The following is an 18583-nucleotide window of genomic DNA, read 5'->3' as shown; positions in this document are numbered from 1 at the left end:
CACAAAGACAAGGTACTCATCGCCTCCCCCAAGAACCAGGCCCCGCTGGCCTGTCCCAGGCAGGGCTGTCAAACATTAAAGCCTCTGATTTTGTTTTTTGCTGAGCTCCAACCACTGCTCTGCATTGCCCCATTATAATGAAAGAGAGCGCAACAGGGGAGAACAGGGAAGCGAGCCGGAGGCCTGGCAGCGCTGAGATCAATGGCACAGCCACCCTGGCCAAGGACCACACACTGAATGGGGAGCTGCCAGGGTCAGGAGTAACTCAAAGCACTTCTAGAGCTTGTCAGACTCCACAGGATTACCTGATAGGATTTTGCTGTCGTTTTTAATCGATGGATTGGGGGATTTTTCCTGTTTGTTTGTTTGTTTTTAAAGGCAATTCAATTTACACATATGCCTATATGTGTTTAATAGGTTTTAGCTAAAGGCAAGGTCACTCAGACTGTGCCTTAGGCTGAGTAATATCTTACAAAAGCTCTGTCAGCAATGGTATACCTGTCTGTGCTTTCCATACCTCCTGGGTTGGTACTTCATGAATACATAGTGTGGTTACAAGACAGTGTCTAAATACACAATAAAAGGGCTTTCATTCTCCCAAGCCTAGTCCTGCTTTTCACAACCTCAACCTTCTTGTTTTTCACACTCCTCCATTCCACTCTAATTTCCATTGTTTTATCTCACCCAGCTCATTTCTGTCCCTCCCCTCAGCAGGATACGCACACACAGAGAAAAAAATCCCCAACAAGCACAGCCTTCATTTTGCAATATTGCACAACTGGGTGGGTTCGTAGGAAAACATCAAGAAACCAAAAGGGAAACACAATCCTTTCTCCCAGCACCCATGGCTTGATTCCAGGGCCCAGAGAAGAAACGACTGCAAGGCTGGGTTCGCAAGGGCTGCCACAGACACCTGGCTGCATGGCTGCAGGGCTGCCAAACTGCTCCCCGGGAGCAGCATGAATGGTGAGTGAAGCCGGGATCCTCTGCTCAGCATGCACGCACTTTGCTCCCTGCGCCTGGATGGTGCCGCTTGCAGCCCCACGCCCACTCTTCCACTAAGAGTTAATCAAGGGTGAGGAGGTGGAGAGACCCAGCGTGGGTGCATGAGTAAAATCAGTAGGCTTGTAAGTCCCACAGTAGCACGATACAGATCACATTCCCATCCCAGTCTAGCCCGCTCTGCCCTTCCACCAATATCGGGGTGGAAAGTAGGTGCTCAGACTGACACTTGCTGAAAGGCTGTTTCTGGTGTTCAACGTGGCTTGCGCTCAGCATCGTTGACGTGCCAAGCCTCTTTTGCAGGATGCAGCAATCCTTTCGGCTTGCAGGTGGGAAGGCTCATGGGCCTAATGCCACAGGTCCCTGTAAATTCAGAAGACACTACTCAAAAGCATGTTGTTTTGGGCTCTTCTTTTGGCGGTGTAGATAAGGAGGAAGATCAGGGAGTGTAGCACTACTGTACACCGGAACATACAGCCTGGTGTGTGGTGGAAGGGGTCTCCCTCCACTGGGATGATAATGATTATGATGGGTTCTACTGCAATTAGGATACCGGAAGCAGAGCCTTTCAGCAGAGAGGGTGCTGCATCAGTTTCAGCATTAAAGTGGTTGCAGTATATGATAGTAATTTAAGAGGGAAGGGAAATCTGGGCACCAAATGGTATGGCAAAGGACCCTTTAAAGCCTGTGAGCTGTGATGATGTGCAAACGGCAGATCGCAGATGCTGACATCCTTGTAATAATCCAGGGGGGTCCTAACCAGAATGGCTCCAGATCTGACCTCTTACTCCTGGAGGTGGTCCCTTCTGAACTTGTGGGTAAGGCAGTGGGCAAAGCAGATCACAGAAGACCTTGCCAGTGCTGATGCTATTGCTCAATGGATGAAGTGTTTGGGAAATACATGATGTTTCTTGGCATGGTAAGTAGGGTGGCAGCTCTGAGTCTCTTTTTTCTTCTGTCAGTATTTAATGACTCCACAGGTCTCAGTGGAGTTGCTTCCATGTAAAACTGGCACATCAGCAAGCCAAATCAGGCCTCGACATCTGCAAAGCTGGATAGGTTCACAAGGATTTAATTCCTTCTTAAGTATGTACAAATCACATGGGATGACACTGCCTAATTCTCTGCATTTCTACATAGCACGGTACTGTCACTATTCACTGGGAAAGAATTTCATATTTGCATTTTCCCAAATGCAGTAATACTGACATTGCTCATCTTCTCCTAACACTCAATACCAATAACCTTTCTCTCTCTCTGGAGAAAAAGGCCCATCTTTTCCATATTGCACTGTACTGTCCATGAGGGTCCTTGTCCTGGTTCTGTATAACCTCTGCAGGGGAGAGTAAGTGGAGTGTTAGTAGAGAGTACGTGCATTTAAAAACCAGAAATATAAGCAAACGTGTTTTTGACTGCAGCACTCAAAAAACTGTAGGCCAAGCAGATGTTCTGCCTGCAGATATCTATCAGTAGGTGCCACCAAGTAAACCAGGCACTGGAGAGCAGATCAACGTCGCACAACAGATGTCTCGGTTACTGACTCCACCACCAGCTCCAGAAGCTGGGAGTACCACAGAACCACTGGGGACCAGGACTTCCTGTCTCAGGTGCAGTACCAATAATCTGGCTTTTACTTCAAGAGTCACACTAGTGTCCACACCTGGATGTACCAGCACCACTAAGGGCAGTAGATCTTGCTCTCAGGGTGCAAGTATAGTTTTCGCCTTGAAGAGACAAATGTTTTAAGTTTTTTACTTAGGAAGTTTTGTGTCCAGGCAGCCTCAGGAAAGAAGGAAATGTGCAGAAAGCATGACAGACTTTGCTCTTTACTTAGATGATTTTTTAGCTCAAACGCAAAAAAAGCCCCAGTCATATTTTAGATGCCCTAGGCTGTCCTTCCCAGTGCCAGTGGAGGCCATGTCCCAGCCCCAAGCTGATGCCTGGGAGAACCTGAAGGAGAACTTCTCAGCACGGAGACCCTGATCTGTCAGTGCAGGCAGAGACTCGTCTCCTTCTGCTCTGGAAACCTGGTGAGGGGGCATGGTGCTTCGTGGAGGCAGAAGTGCATCAGCAGGAAAGGGGTTGTAATCAACCCTGTGCAAAGGCTGCATTGCTCCTTCGGCACAAAATTCTGTACAAACATGTTTTATGTAAGAAGTCACACCTCTAGGCCCATGTTTGCCACAACGCTGGGGCCGTGTTTCATTTCACCCAGGAGTAAAAGGCTGTGCTGGTCTGGAGCAGAGTCATTCCCAACTGTCAAGATCAGTAGAAGAGGGAAAGTTGGCTGTGGTTTTTGCTCTGGGTCCAGCTCCCAGAGGCCGTGCAGATCCCGTACCATTAAACAAAGCTAAGCTCATGAGCTACACTTGTGTTGCTATTGTCTTTGCTGCTGTTTTTGTTGTTAATACCTTGGCTGCTGCTATTATGTCTGGTGTTTTTAGCGTGGGAGCCAAGAAAACAGCATTAGCTGAACAACCTCAAGACAGTAGAGGTTGCCAGGTTGAGAAACCCTCTGATGCTGGGAAGCAAAGTGAGTGTCTCTCTGCACTTCAAGGCTGTGACCTGTGTTGGCTTCCGACCATGGAAACCCACACAGCCGTGGGGCTGAATGACGACCACGGTCAGTACAAGTATGAACGGCGGGTGCTTGGAGTTGATTACACTGTTTCATAAACCACACCTGCTGAAGGTGAGAGCGTAGGCGTTGGACAAACAGGCTACTTGAAAATACATAGCTGCTAGAACGGGGGAAAAACAGTTGGTGTATTGGGGATTTTTTTAATTGCTCTGAATTATTCGCAATATCAGTGGTTTCCTGTGACATCAAGCTTCTGAACATTGCCTGATTGCCATAAACTGCAGTCCATCCAATTTTCCATTCCCACCCACGCCCAAGCCACAGCTCATCTGAAAAGCTGCTTCTGCAGAAGACGTGTACCGGCTGGCAGCCGAATAACTGATAGAAGGGGGTGACACAGAGGCACCTGGTACAGGCCACTCAGCACTGGCATGGATGAATCCATGTGATTTCTTCCATCGAATTTCAAGAGAAATGATGGTAAAACAGCTAATGAGTCAAAAGGAGGAAGTGAGAGCGGAGGCTAACGAAGAGTGTGTGAAAGAGAGCTCTGTGGACAGCTCTGCCTGTGCCAAGAGCCGGGGAGAGTTTCTGTCAGCTGGTTAGGAAAGCCGAGCAGCTGGAGAGTAAACTGTCTTGCTGCGTGTCCGCAAGCACCACTGCCCTCTTTTGGGTGGAATTAGACCTGTGTGCCTGCCTCCTCCACCAGCGCACCAGCTCCTGTGCCGCCTGGGCACGAGGAAGAGGGGATTTGCTCCTGTGGCAATGCCCACGGTGATCCTCCCATGGGGAGAGCTGAGCAGTGGGGTGCCCACAGAGCAAGGCTCAGCAAGGGTGCTGGTTGAGGTGGCCGTGGCATTACAGACGTGGGGCATCCGTCCACCTGCATGCTCCGAGCCAGCTGTGCCAGGCTCCTCAGACAGGCTCCAGCCCCGCGGCTGAGCCGTGCCACCACAGCCACAGTTTCTTCAGGCAGCGCTTTCCTGCCACCTGAGGCACTGCTCTCTGGCCTGTCATCTGCCCTGCAAAAGGAGCTGAACAACGGCTGAGCAGTTCTTGGCTCAGGCCCCGGTGCAGGCAGGTAATTACTTCAGGTGTTGCATGCCGGGGCCAAGTTCTGCTGAAAACAGTACGTCTGAGACCGGCACCACGGAGGCGTCAAAACTCGTTACATGGGGGCAAGGCACACCTTGAGCTGAGCTCTCCCCCCTCCATCCAGGTGCTTCACTGGAGGGCTTCTCCACAGCTGCAAGGGCTGTTGTGAGCAGAGGCAGAGAGTCGGGATATGGGTCAACCTACCGGTTCAACATATTTGGTGGCCTGTGTCCAGCAACACTCAGATCTTGGATGAAGTGTGCAGTGGTGCTATTTGTCTCAGACAAGAGAACACATCCCTTTGAGGGCCAGCTCATGCCCCCAGAAGTATCTGATTACACTTAATTCAACTTCCACAGCTACGAAATTTTAACGTGCCCGGTCACAATCTGACAAAGTCCTTACAGTGACCTAGCCATAAAATTTTACTTGATGAGTGACACTTTTTATGAGACCAACTGTTTCATTATGAAACTTTTGAGGTCGGAAAAAAAAAAAATCCCAAACAAATAAGAACATGCCACAATTAATAAGGCCGTCGGTGCATTTTTACATATCCTCCTTGTAGCAATTGTGGCTGCGTGTAAAAGGCAAGCATGCCTTATGATCGTGAGAGAGTGGCTAAAAAGCATGAGTCACATAGTCGAACCTTGTGACTTGGTAGAACTAAGGAGGTCTCCTTAAAGGCAATTTGTGGAAGAATTGGAGAGAAACGCAATTTTTAAGGGTCAGCCAAAGGCTAATGAGCACTCTTTCATAGCGCGATTGTATTGCCTGAATTTCTGTATTTCAAAGCCAGTCTAACTACTTTATTGCTGAAGCACTGTAACTGAAGAGTCTGTAATAATATTGACGAGTAATCCTGCCAGAATCTGAGATGGTATTCAGCATAATATGAAACATTTTCTCCTTGCCTGGACGAGTACGGAACAAAGAGTTAAACAAATGTGTGGTTCCCCTGAGTACCACTTATCTTTCTTCCCAAAGGGCACGCATACAGATGCTTTGTAAGTTGGGTTGTCAACAGCTGAGGCTTGTGGCCAGATTCACATGTTCTCCACCTTTTTGCTTGTGAGCTGCAGGAGACTCATCTCCAGAGGGACAGTTTTTCATAACTTAATTAGATTGGCGCCATTCGTGCAGCTACGGTTTCAGGTTGGCTCAGCTTTACTTCTGCTCCAGCTCTCTAGTTCAGGGGATTACAGTAGCACTGAAATTGGTTCTGAACTAAACGCTTGGCAACTGCCTCAGGTCAAGGAGGCAATTTGTGTTACTGCTGTTGCTAAATTAGAAATAAATAAATAATCAGTGTGCGGCCCTTAATGAGAGACCAAGAATGAGAGACAAAATGTTTTTGCAGCTCTCTGCTTGGTGTGTACGTAGGAATACGTTGCAATTTTTTTCCCATGAATGAACCACCCTAGTCCAGTAAACCACTTGAGTTAAAGGAGAGCAAACTCCGGTTGCATCCTCTTAGCACGGATTTACACCATGCTTATTTCAGCGTGGCTTTAATCGGCTGGGAATCTGGTTGAGCTAACCAAAAATCAGCCAAAGAAGTGTCCCCGCTGGAGTTTTCAGTGGCTTAACTGAACCAGTTTAGAAAGGGATCAGAGTAAAAACACTTGAGATTTTTAGCATGGAGAACGAGCCCTTAGCCTTGACTAGCTACACGATTCATGCTACTGAAGTGTGGCTCAAGAAAAAGGGGATTTGCAAGCAGCACGGACCAAAGGAAAGGAAATAACGGGGCCACCTTTCCAAGTTCTACACTTAAAATGGGTGCCTCCTACCTGTGAGGTGCAGATGCTCATTACAGAGAAAAGTCTATGAGAATCCAGGCTCACTTCCACTCCCTGTGAGCCAGAGGGACCCACAGCCCACCCTGCCCCACAAACACCTCAGCATGGCTCATACTCCACGTAGGTCCACTCAGGTTGTCAGGCTTTACCTGAGCAGGTGGTAGCAGGAAAACTGCTTGCTTCTGACTTCTTCACCAGCTTCAGTGATGGATTCCAACCCATCCCTAGCAAGCCATTTTGAAGAAGTCAGCTGATAAATAGCACTTTAATGGGAGCCAGATGGAATAAATTAAAAGGCATCTGGCAAAGCCTCTGTAAAGAAGAAATATAGGTGTTTGCAGGGATGAAGAAAAATGACCACTCTTGATAGAAAGCTAATACAAGAAAAAAAAAAAGTGTATTTTCACATCATTTCTGAAAGCAAAACAAAACACAGGCCAATCTACAGTCCAGATCTTCTGACCTGGACATGAACGAATGCAATTAGACCTTGCTCACTCCAGTTCAAGATAGTTGGTGCAAAATTTCTTCCTGCTACAGTGCTTAGAAGTCTGGGTTTACCTATTTACTATTTACCTATTTATAGTGGATACTGATTGCTCTGTGGCTTTTCCCTTCCCCTGCGACATACGCCATTTGTGAGGTGGAAGCAAATAGTGGAGGTCAGTTAGTTGCTTGCCTGTAATTACTGAGCAGTTACTTTATAAAAGGATTTCAAGCCTATCCTCTTTGTGACCTGTTTGGGGCAAGTGCTGTATTCAGGGTCTGAATTTTTAGGTAATGACCTAAAATGGATCAGTGCAAATGGGCAGATGCATCATTCACGCCCATGCCTGAATCCTGACCTGAGGAGGGAGACTGCTGCACTGATTTGTCCGTAGAGGGTAAGGTAGGACATTTGTGCTACCCAAAGGCAGGTAAATCACTTAGCTGGCACAGTCCTGCTCTCCCTGAGAGGAGAGAGATGTGCTCCTCCAGAGAGCAATTTAAAGCAAACGCTTAATTTAGGTACACTGACTCATCCCCTGCGGAGTCCTTGCCTTTCTCCACAGACTAAGCAGAGGCTAGAGAGACTGGCTGAGTGACTCAGCTGACCACAGATACTAGTGTGAAATCTCTGTCTGCCAAAGCCAATGAAAACATCAAGGGACAGAGCCATCCATGACCTCTCTAAGTAATTCATTCACCCTCATTCTTAAAACTCGGTGCCAGCTCTCTCTTTTGATCTGGGTTGAATTTTCCTCCCTGAACCGTTGTGATGGCTTTCTCTGCTAGATGGAGAAAGATTTAGTAGGTACTGTTTCTGCCCTTCACGCAGAAATTGAGGTGCCTCTGAATCTTCTTTGTGATGACAGGAATAAAGTCCTCTCTGAAAGTCACTCAGGCACAGTTTTGCCATTTATTGTGTGGGGTTTTTGGCAGGTTTTTAATGCTCCTTTGGCAGTCATGGCTTGCAGCCGCAGCCAGCACTCCAGGACCAGAGAGCAAGGCTGCAGTGCCCTGCTTCTACTCTGCCCCTGATTCTCCTCTGCCCCCCCCCCTTCTCCTCCACCCCACCTCCTGCTCCCAGCCCAGGGCAGAGGGATATTGCCTCGGGGATTTTCTGCTTACCTACAGCGCAACCCTCTACTACAGACTGGTATTTCTGAACCAGAGCTTTTTGCAGGATGCCTCTTGAGACCACTTTGGCACAGCTCTCAGGCAGAAAACAACCCTGCTGAATTTTACAAGTTATCCATTTCCTAATGGTCTGGAAGATAGTTTCCCTTCTCATATTAAATATGTTCCTTGCCATTCCTTTCCAATACAGAAGTAATAGGTAACTATTTCAGCCTTTTCTGCATCGCCATTTGTTGTAGTTTTGTGTGTCTGGGTTCTGGTGGAGAAGTGGGGGCTGAGGGGTGGCTTCTGCAAGAAGCAGCTAGAGGCTCTCTGCAGGCCCAAGAGAGTAAACATCAGCTGGCCCAAGGCTGGAGTCATCGTTGACCAAAGCCGAGCACATCAGCGATAGTCATAGAGCCTCTGGGAATCACATTTAATAAAGAGAAGAACCGCAAGCAGCAGCTTTTTGCCACCAGAGAAGGGAGTAAGAAGATGTAAGAAACTATAAGAAACCATGGCCTGGAAACAGCGGGGGAAGGAGGTGCTGCAGGCGCCAGAGAGAAAGATGCCCACGGTGGAGCAGGTGTCCCCCCACAGCACATGGAAAAGGCCAAGACCCCACCTGCAGCCCGTGGAGAGGCCCCACACTGGAGCAGGTGGAGACATACAGGAGATGCTGTGATCCTCATTGGAGCAAACCCCTGCCAGCACTTGCAGCCCATGGAGAGAGACAGAGACACAGAGATGGGAGACAGAGACCCACACTGAGGCAGGTTTGCTGGGGGAAGGAAGGCTTGTGACTCTGTGAGGGACCAGGCTGGAGCAGTCTGGGCCTGAGAGCCTGAGAGACATTCTGTGATTTATGACTGCACCCCACAGACGTGACCCACACTGGGGCATCTGCTGAAGAGCTGAAGCCCTGTGGGAAAGGACTGGGGACATTAGTGGAGGACTGTCTACCTGGAGCAGGGGAAGAGCGTGAGGAATGCCCCACCAACTAAGAAGGAAAAGAACTCTTGCGGAACTAACTAAAACCCCCATTCCCTGCCCCTCACTGTGCCACAATGGGGGAGAGGGGTGGGGGGAGGTGTTTTAAAATTTGGTTGTACTTCTCATTATCTGACTCTGGTTTCACTGTGTGTGGAGTGTAATAAATTAGAGAGTTTTCTTTATTCTGTGTTGCCTGTTTTTGCCCTAACACTTAACTGTGGAACGATCTCTCCCTGACCTTATCTCAACTCCTAAGCCTCTCAATATATATTTTCTCCCCTGTCCAGCTGCAAAGGGCAGTGATAGCCGACTTTGATGGCCTTCAGCCAGGGTCAAAGCACAACACCATTATCAGTTTTTCAATACCTGTCTATCATTCTTAGGATTATTTTTTGGTTTTGTGTTTTTTTTTAAATTCCTTGTTCTTCCTAAATATGGGGAATCTAAATATGTTCCCCATTGAAGGACTGTTTCCATCAAGTACCACAGTTTCCTACATATCACAATGTAATCAATATTCTTTACTTTTTCTCCCTTTGTTAACTAATAAGGTGGTAATTTCCAGTTCAAGCTTGATTGCAGAAGATTGAAAATTTATATTTTTATTATGCCTGTTATCGTGGGTTTCCCAGTCACCAGTCGGAAACCAGTTAATTCAGTTACAAACTTAATTTTATTAATTTGGCAGGCGGCAATTAAGCAAACAGCGCTGGGCGGCCAGAGCGTCTCAGCTCTATCAACGGCACGCACCGTCCCTCTCCGAATTCAGGTTTTTATAGTCCTTTAGTTCCGGGTCCCAATTGTTTCACTGAGGCTTCTTCTGCACATGCGCCAGTTGTTGTTAGGGGGTCGTCTTCTACCTTCTAGTGGTCGATGGGATGAAGTTGCTCCTCTTCCTCACTTGTCCCTTAGTTGACCCCTCTCCCATATTTGGTCAACTTTAACAGCAAGCTCATTCATTGGCTACTTAATTTCTATGGTTTCCACTTCTAAGTTACCTATAACTCAGTTCTATGCTTCGTTAGCAACTAACAATATACGTTACACAATCATTCTTACAAAATCAGAACATTACGACCTGTTTCAAGGTACATGTGGTTTACTGAACAAAGGCTCATCTATCACAATGCCTCTACAAATTTCAATCTAATTTCTTCTATTTTGCATCCTAGCTGGTTTGTCTTGCAGTTTTCAGGAACTTGGGAAAACCTCTCTGATACAACAGGTAGGTATATTTATCTCTACTTGCGAATCTCCTCTCTTTGCCCATACAGGCCACAATTAACGGTCCGACGCAACAAGCCACTTCCAGCTCAGGAATCAATCAGCTGTCTACGTGCAATTACTTTGTAGGTATTATCTGCTAGCTTTAGAAACTTTTTTTGACTTGTCTAAAGAACCTGGACAGCTTTGGTGCTGGCTGGCAACAGCTAAGAGATTTATTAAAGTGTATTTCTGGATTAATAAAGTTGTACATCGAGCTGTTACAAAAGTCCCAGTGAGCACCACCTTTCAACATTTTATCAACCCTCTGGGGTTTCAGAGTAGGATCCTTCCTAGAATGGTGATGCATACGCTGCTGCTGTAACAAGTATGATTAAACTAATCCAGCTGCAAAGTAAGATTTATCTTCACATTTATTTTTTAACAAACTCTTCTAGCCAAATAGGACTTTAACTTACTTGCATGAGTTCATAAGTGAAAGGAAAAAAAAAAACATGTGCTTTTTTTCTTAAAAGCATAACCAAGTATTTTATTAATTTTTAGATCTATGTAGACATTTCTATTGTTATTTTTTTAGTCACAACTGAAATTGTTGATTTTTTTCTTTTACAATGGAGTTCGCTGTTCCTTGCAGTTGTTTCCATGCAAATGATGTTTGATGTGAGTGTGATAACACAACTTTAAAAGTGTCTAGAAAGGGAAACAAGAAGCTGCCTGTTTCTGGTGGATCTGGTTCTGAAAAAGCTTCACTGCTCCTCTCTCAAAACCCACGTGCTTCTAGTGAAAGCTCTGGTTTTTGCAAGCAAGTTATGGTTCCTTGTGTCCCCATTTTGTGCGCTCAGGTTTGTGTATTATAAAGGACTTGTTTTTCAAAAGGCATTAGCCATCTCCCTTCTTGCACTCAGGTTGCTTCAGAGTGTATCAAGTTGAGTCCCATTACAGCTGAAGCAATCAATAACTATTAGTTGTTCCGCTGTTTGTTTGTTTTTAATCAAGGCGCTCATTAGAAGCATGTGAACATGTTTGTTTTCCATTTTTTATTTTTTTAAATTAAGCCAGTTATCAAAATCTGGAAGCCCTTTGCTAGATAGAGCTCCTGCTCTGGTTACTTTTACTGTGAGTGCCCAAGATGAAGCCACTCAAAGAAGAAGACAAAAGTATAAATGCTAGAAAAGTAGTTGTGCTTTTCATCGCTCTTGTGGTGTTTTAGCCATCGGTATGTTATGCCTAGAGATAGTGGATTTATGTGATTTACCTTTAGGCTCTGGAGCCCTTTACCATAGTACCTGGCGAGTGTCTGAGCACCTGGGCTCTCGAATGAATCATCCGCACTGGCTTTGGAAGTAAACCTTCTCAGCAAAATAGCAGCAATATCCGGGCTGGCCATCAGTTTCTATTCCGTTCAGCCTCAGCTGATATATTTCATATGTTTTTGTAGCTGAAGCTGGGCCAGGACTTCTCTAGCTTTGACAGGAGGGCTAAATGAGAGCAGGGAATTTTATGTGCCTCTTCCCACAGCATTCCAGTAACCATGCAGGAAGTCATTGATCAATGGGATTTAGGCAACGTGCACAAGAAAGGTACGTGTGTGGCCCGGTGGCCTTTGCAGCATGTGCTATGACGACACCACCCTCTGATTCAATAAACGGAGGGGTAAGAGACTAGGTGGTAAGCCACACACACCATGTTTATGATGCATCAAGCAAATGCAGTGTGGTCTGCTTTTAAAGCCTGTTCTATAAGGCTGCATGTTTCTTACTAACGCTATGGTTTAGATGTGGTCATAGCAGAGAGATTTTCCTGGAAAATTGCTTAACGTGCTGTCACAGAGGGCAAGTTCCCTGACCCAGTGGCTCATCCCACCCTGGGAACAGGAATGGGACCTGACCTTTGACAGATCACTTAGGTTTGTTTTACTGTCCTGATTCGTACAGCTCCTCCATGCCATAATTCAGGAGAAGATCTGAAAAGCCATGTCATCTCTCCAGCAAGCTGCATCTCTCCAGGCAGTGCAGGGAGGGTAAAAGAGCCGGGGTGCCTGCAGACTTGTGACAGAGCTGTTAGCAGTAATGGTCTGGCAGGGTAGCTTTGCCCTGAGTGAAGTCAAACTCCTTCCTGGGATAAGTTTACTGACCTTACTGAAGCTGCAAGGGAAGAGTGTTTATCCTGTTAACATACTGGATATGCTGTAGATATAGACAGCAGGACCAAACAAAAAAAATAATTATGCAATAAATTTGCGTAATTTGTCTGTAATTGCTTTAGGGTGTTAAAATTGCCTTGGAGAGGCCTTCCAGGTCCTTACCAGCCTATGTCATACCAGGAGCTGATACGTTGCAAAGGAAAACTCACCGCAGCAGTTGGTGTGTATTAGCTTGGAAGGTGCTGGTTTGATCTTCCATCTTTCCCGTGCCTTGATTTCCCCACTTGGCCACATGATGAGGCTTAGGGTAGGATGCAGCTGTGGTGGGGTGGACAGGGAAGGGGTTGATGTCAGTTCAGCAGCTCTGTCATTGCATGACTCGGAGCATAAACTAATGAAGTAAATCTGTTTTCTTTCTCTCTCTCTCTCTTATCTGTGATTTTCCACATACAGAGGAAATGGAGAGGGGGAGGCAGTGAGAGGTTGTTATCATGCAGCAATGTGAGACAGTCTGTGGAGAGAGAAGATGCTACTCCTTCAGTGATCCCAAATGTGCTCCCAAATCTCAGAAGAGATGAATATTTCATCTGAAAGAGTCAGCTATGAAATAATCTTTTCCCCGGACACCGAAATAGTTGTCATTATTGTACAGCATCAACAGTCCATTGAGCTGAATGGGGGCAGCCCGTGCAGAGCTAGTGTTTCAGTCCGTCCACCTGCAGCCCAGTAAATAATGGTGAGGATAGTTTACTGTTACAGAGGGATCGGAATTGCCTGGCTGAATGGTCACAATCCAAGAAAATGTGTTTTAATTTAGCTAAATGAAAAGTAATACATCTGGGAACAAAGAGTTCAGGCAGTACCTACAGGACAGGAGACTCTGCCTTGGAAAACAGGATTATGGGGTCATTGTGGTAACTGCCTCCACAATAGCTGCTGGTTCCATGGGGCTAAGAGGGCTCAGCTGACTCTGGGAACCTAGAAGCAAATGATGAGACTTGGGAACAGCAGGAACATCCCTGGGCCGCAGCACCAGCTGGTTGTCTCACCGGGTGTCCACATCTTAGTGAGAACATCCAAACACCAGGGAGGACCAGTGACATGGTGGCTAGGAAAATAAAAGCCTTCTTGTCATTTAAGGGTTACAGCAGGCAACCCAGTCACCTTTTGTAAGGTGAGGTTTGGTGTGTCTTCGTGGCACTGGATCACAGCATTGCAGTGAGGGGACAATGAGGTTTCTCTAATTCAGCTGTGACATGAGACCTTACCTCCTTACAGTGACCGGGCAGGAGATGGTAAAGTAACCTCAGGGGGTTACTTTAACAGACATGCCTGAGTCCATCAGAGGGGAGAATTTCTCCATCATGGGTATGTAAAGTTTGATTGGGTTTATCGTTTCTGAGTTTTCATTCCTGTCCCCCTCTGTTGTGGTGTTGGGAAAAAGAAAAAAAATAAAAATCTGCATTTCCATCAATTTGCTGATTGCTGCACCTGAGACTATGACAGTGCCCCGTCTTCAGCTTTAAGGTTCTGGGCCACAATTGGCCAGACACTTTTCTTCTCCTGTACAGAACAGGTTTTTGTTCCCCTTGTTCTGAAGCACTGGAAATAGATAGAGTAGATGCTTTGAAAGGTATGAGCTGGTTCAGTAAGGAGCGTTGCCCTCCCAAAATCACTTGGGCACACTGCATGATCCAGTTCCCTGCTTTGGTCCCTGCTGGTCTTCATGTGTGACATGGAGCGCTTCAATTCCAGGGGTCCATGCTGCCTTACTCCAGCTGAAGCCTTCAGGATCGCCATCCGCACTGCTGATCGGTTGGTTCAGCACTGGAGCTCCTATCAGTAACTCACAACAGGCTCAACAGTTTTCAACCCTGAGAGCTGCCAGGTCAAACCACGACTTTGAAGAAAGCATGTGGTCCTATCAAACAACAGGTCCAGAAATGTGCTTTTCTCTGCAACTAAAGGACATCAGATCTTAAAATACACACAGTGGGATTAACGCCACCTAGGCAATATTCCTGGGACAGAGTCCTGCACTATTGCTATTAACTTTGATCTCTGTGTTGTCTCATTTACTTCTTTTGGAAGGCAAGGCAGCAGCTGGCTGTCCCAACCTTCTGTAATGACCTTCTTTCCCATCTAGGAGCTGGGAAAGGCATTTCATGCTATGGCAGAATTTAAGTCTTTGCACATTGCTTTGTCCCACCACAACTGCAGACTGGACTCATCTACAGCGTTTGCACTACAACTTATATTTCAACTTTTCCAGCTTTGGACTTTGGGTTTTGGATCCACACTTTAACAAGAGGGAGGCCAGCTGAGATGAAGGGATCTGACTCCTGCTTCAGACCTTCCCAAACCGTGGGAGTGCTCCTCTTGTGCAGCTCTGGTCTGGGCCCATCTCTAAATATAACCATAATGCAATAAAATAAAATAAAGAAACCAAGAAATAACTGCAACCTTCCATCCAACAGTGGTTGAGTTATTACCGCAGTTACATCACAGATGAAACAGGTGCAAGGAAATAAGCCTCCCAGAAGTTTCTATTCAGGAGGGAAATGACTGAAGAAAGCAGAGGGAAAGAGGAAGGCGGAGGTAAGGGTAGGAGCCAGGGGACAGAGCGGAAGTTGTTTCTCTTGGGATGTGGCCAGCTTAGTAGCTGTCCAAACCCAGGAGATGTCTTGGATGCTCCTTCTGTTACTGTCTTTGCTTTTTCCCATTTTCAGGCTGCCCGCTAGCAGAGAGCGTGGCAACGCCAGTCTTGTGTTGTCCTCTGAATGCCCTATTGCCTGGGACCTCCACAGCTCGCTGAACCGCGTTTAGGCCTGATGCAAGCAGACACACATCCTTCCGAGCAGATTTTGTGCAATTTTCAAAGAATCCTTCAAGGACTCATCAGCTCAAGTAATTCTCTCTGCCCCAAAACTATGGGGAAGGGAAGCGATTATGAGAAAGCTCATGTTCCTCCGGCAGCTGCAGTCACTTTGGGTGGGATTCATCTGACTAAACATAGATGTCTCCATCTGAGCTAGTCACGCTAAGCTCCCTTTATGGAGGAGAATATGGCGAAATATAGGCACAGCTATGAGTCATCCCCTCCCCAGGTCAGTGTCTAAAGCAGGTCAGGCGAATCTTGCCCATTTCTCTTCTTTGCGTGTAAACGGAGCTGCAACAAAGAGGCCAAGTGTAAGTCTGTAAAGTTAGACAAAGCCCAGCCTTTATCTGGTGTCCAAACCAAATCATTTGATCTGGGACTGAAGAGTCAAGCTATGATGAGGACATTGCCAGCAAATGCTGAGTAACCCCAGCAGAGTGGGGTAAAATGGCTCAACTGGAGCTTATTTCACTGTGAGACAGGAGGCAAGAAGAACAGTGCTGGAGAGGAAATGGCCAAAGAAAAGTGCCTGTAAATGTCACCATGGGATGTCACCTTAGTGCCAAGACCGTGTTAGTTTTGAACCAGAGCAGTTACCTCTGCTTTTCTGTTTGCAAGCTTGATTTACTGCCCTCCTGACACCACTGCAACTTGCTGCATGGCCAGTTACTTCCCCGCTCCTGGCATCTCCCTCCCTCCCTCCCTCCCTCCCTCCCTCCCTCCCTCCCTCCCTCCCTCCCTCCCTCCCTCCCTCCCTCCCTCCCTTCCTTCCTTCCTTCCTTCCTTCCTTCCTTCCTTCCTTCCTTCCTTCCTTCCTTCCTTCCTTCCTTCCTTCCTTCCTTCCTTCCTTCCTTCCTTCCTTCCTTCCTTCCTTCCTTCCTTCCTTCCTTCCTTCCCTCCTTCCTTCCTTCCCTCCTTCCTTCCTTCCCTCCTTCCTTCCTTCCCTCCTTCCTTCCTTCCCACCTCTTCTTTCCAGATTTAAATGCAGTGGGCCCATCTTCAGATCCCTGCAATGCATCAGGGTGCTGCTGCGTGCTCATGTCCCCAGGCAGCTAAAGATGTTCACCACCTGTGGCAGAACTGTGACTCTAGAGCTCATCCAGGTGCCATAGACTTGGGTGTCTTCCAAAGGGGCACTGTCTGTCTGTACTCTGTGCTGCAGCTCTTGATGGCTCAAACCTGTCCATGTCCTCTGCTCAGCCTCCTGGCCAGGTGCTGAGCTGTGTGTTGAACCAGAGGAACATTTCCCATGCTACGTGTGCATCAGGGACGCGTGGGGAAAGGAAGTACAGCAGCAGTTGCCAGAAGCACCAACAAAGTTACTTTATGTCATTATCTGATGAGAACAGTAATGAAGCAAAAATGCTCTGAGGATGCCATGAGCCAGCTCCTCTGTCAAGGGATTACTGCTGAAGACTCTCAAGACCTTATGTGCACCCATGACAGTAACCCATGAGTAAGAGCACGAAGCATGAAGGTAAATAAACAGTTAGAGGGAGCTGTTCCAGCTCAGAATTCCTCCCCCTACTTTTTTCTTTTCCTTTCTCACTATTGAGAGGCTAACAAAAGCTCAAGTGATGTCATGGGGCAGTGCATCTGGCAAGTTTCTTTCTGCTGTGTGTCCCAGTATGCGACCAGCCCGTGTACTGACACTGTGTTTGTGTCCATCAGAGATGGCACCCGCGGAAACAACAACCGCGCCCGGTGGCACGAAGCAGGGCTCAGAGGAGAGATCAGGCTCTTCAGATCTACCACAACTGGTTCTGCTCAGTGCTAACCTGAAGCTAATGCATGGGCCCAGAGCCAAATTTCCAACTGCCTGCTGTAGATCCTTGACTGGCAGAGTCACTCCAGCTACTAGGCAGAGCCAGAGTTCTGGTGCCTTTAAACCTGACGAAGGATTTGTTATCAAGGCAGCTCCTCGCTCTGTGCTTGGATATTTCTGGGAAAGCAGCTGGGAGGTAAGGGGAAGCATGTTCAGTAAGTGCTCTCACTTGAAATTAAAGGTCCAAGAACGCCCCTGCTCCTTCACCCCGCTACACAGGTCTCACTGGGACAAACAAAATGGTTAAAGGTGCAGGATGAGAAACCAGCCTGGTAACTGCCTTACCCCCAGGGTGGAGTGGCTGGCGGTCACTGTTCTCCCCCTCCAGCGAGAGTCACCAGTCCCTCTCTGGAAAATACCATCTTTGCTCCTCATTCACTAACACCCTGGCTGTGGGATTGGTGTGTTTGAGCCAAGCAGCACAATCTGACCTGCCCTGTGCTATGAAAACAAGCTGTCCCAGATAATCACCTCCCTCACCAGAGGTGCAAGTGCGTGGGGTGGGATCCCCAGGGTCCCCTCCCACTCACACCACTCATGGCTGGGCTGGCACCAATGCCTATTAATAGAGATAGAGGAAGGGATTGGGGGAGGGGTGGGGAGAGAACTCACAGCTCTCTCCTGACAGTGGGTAGCTTTGCTTGGGCAGAAAGCCTGCCGCATGCTGCTGGCTCACTGCAGCGCATCACCCCAGCCAGTGTACACCCTTCTCTCTCTACATCTGTCTCTCATGAATGCTAAAATGTGTGGGGTTTTGGCTGCAGGGAGCTGAAAGTCCACCCCAGGCAGCTCAGCCCTCTGTAGCACCCGGATGGCATGTTTGCCTCACACAGAGGTGACCAGCAGGCACAGACTTGTTCCAAGGTGCATCCTCTCATCCCATCGGCAGTCCGGCTGAGAAGCTTGAAGCTTTCCTGAAGTCATTGAGGGGCAACAGCCTAAACTATGGATCCGCTTCCTGCACTGAGAAATACACCCAGCAGTGTTTCTCTGTTTCAGTCCACTGAAAAAAAAGAGAGCCGAGCTGGACCCCACGGAGCTCCAGGCTCACAGCGCTCCAAGAACCAAGCAGGCATGTAGGCACTCTCGCTTTAAGAACTGATTTCCTAAGTGAACTGTCAACTCCCGGTGGCTAGAAAAATCTGCAAACAATTTCTAGTCACTGAACAAAGCAAATCTTTGTACTGTGCTGTAATCGTTCATTATTAAATAAAGGCTCCTTTGTTGGGCTATAAGAAATGGTGCGCACTCCACCGCTCCTCACAATGCGCCTTGGTGTGACTTTGCAACGCATATAAAACCCTATTTCATCTCCTGTGAGAAGATGACATCGTGGTTTATTTTCATTTTGGTAGGAAAAGCGTAGGGTGAAGCAGAGCCCAGCTCTGATGATTGAACTTCGTTATTGATGCATTTGATTCACGGTCGGGCAGGAGGACCC

The sequence above is a fragment of the Gallinula chloropus genome (assembly GCF_964237585.1).
Source record: "Gallinula chloropus genome assembly, chromosome: 2".
NCBI lineage: Eukaryota > Metazoa > Chordata > Aves > Gruiformes > Rallidae > Gallinula > Gallinula chloropus.
The sequence above is the reverse complement of the archived record's forward strand: the minus strand, read 5'-3'. Positions refer to the sequence as shown.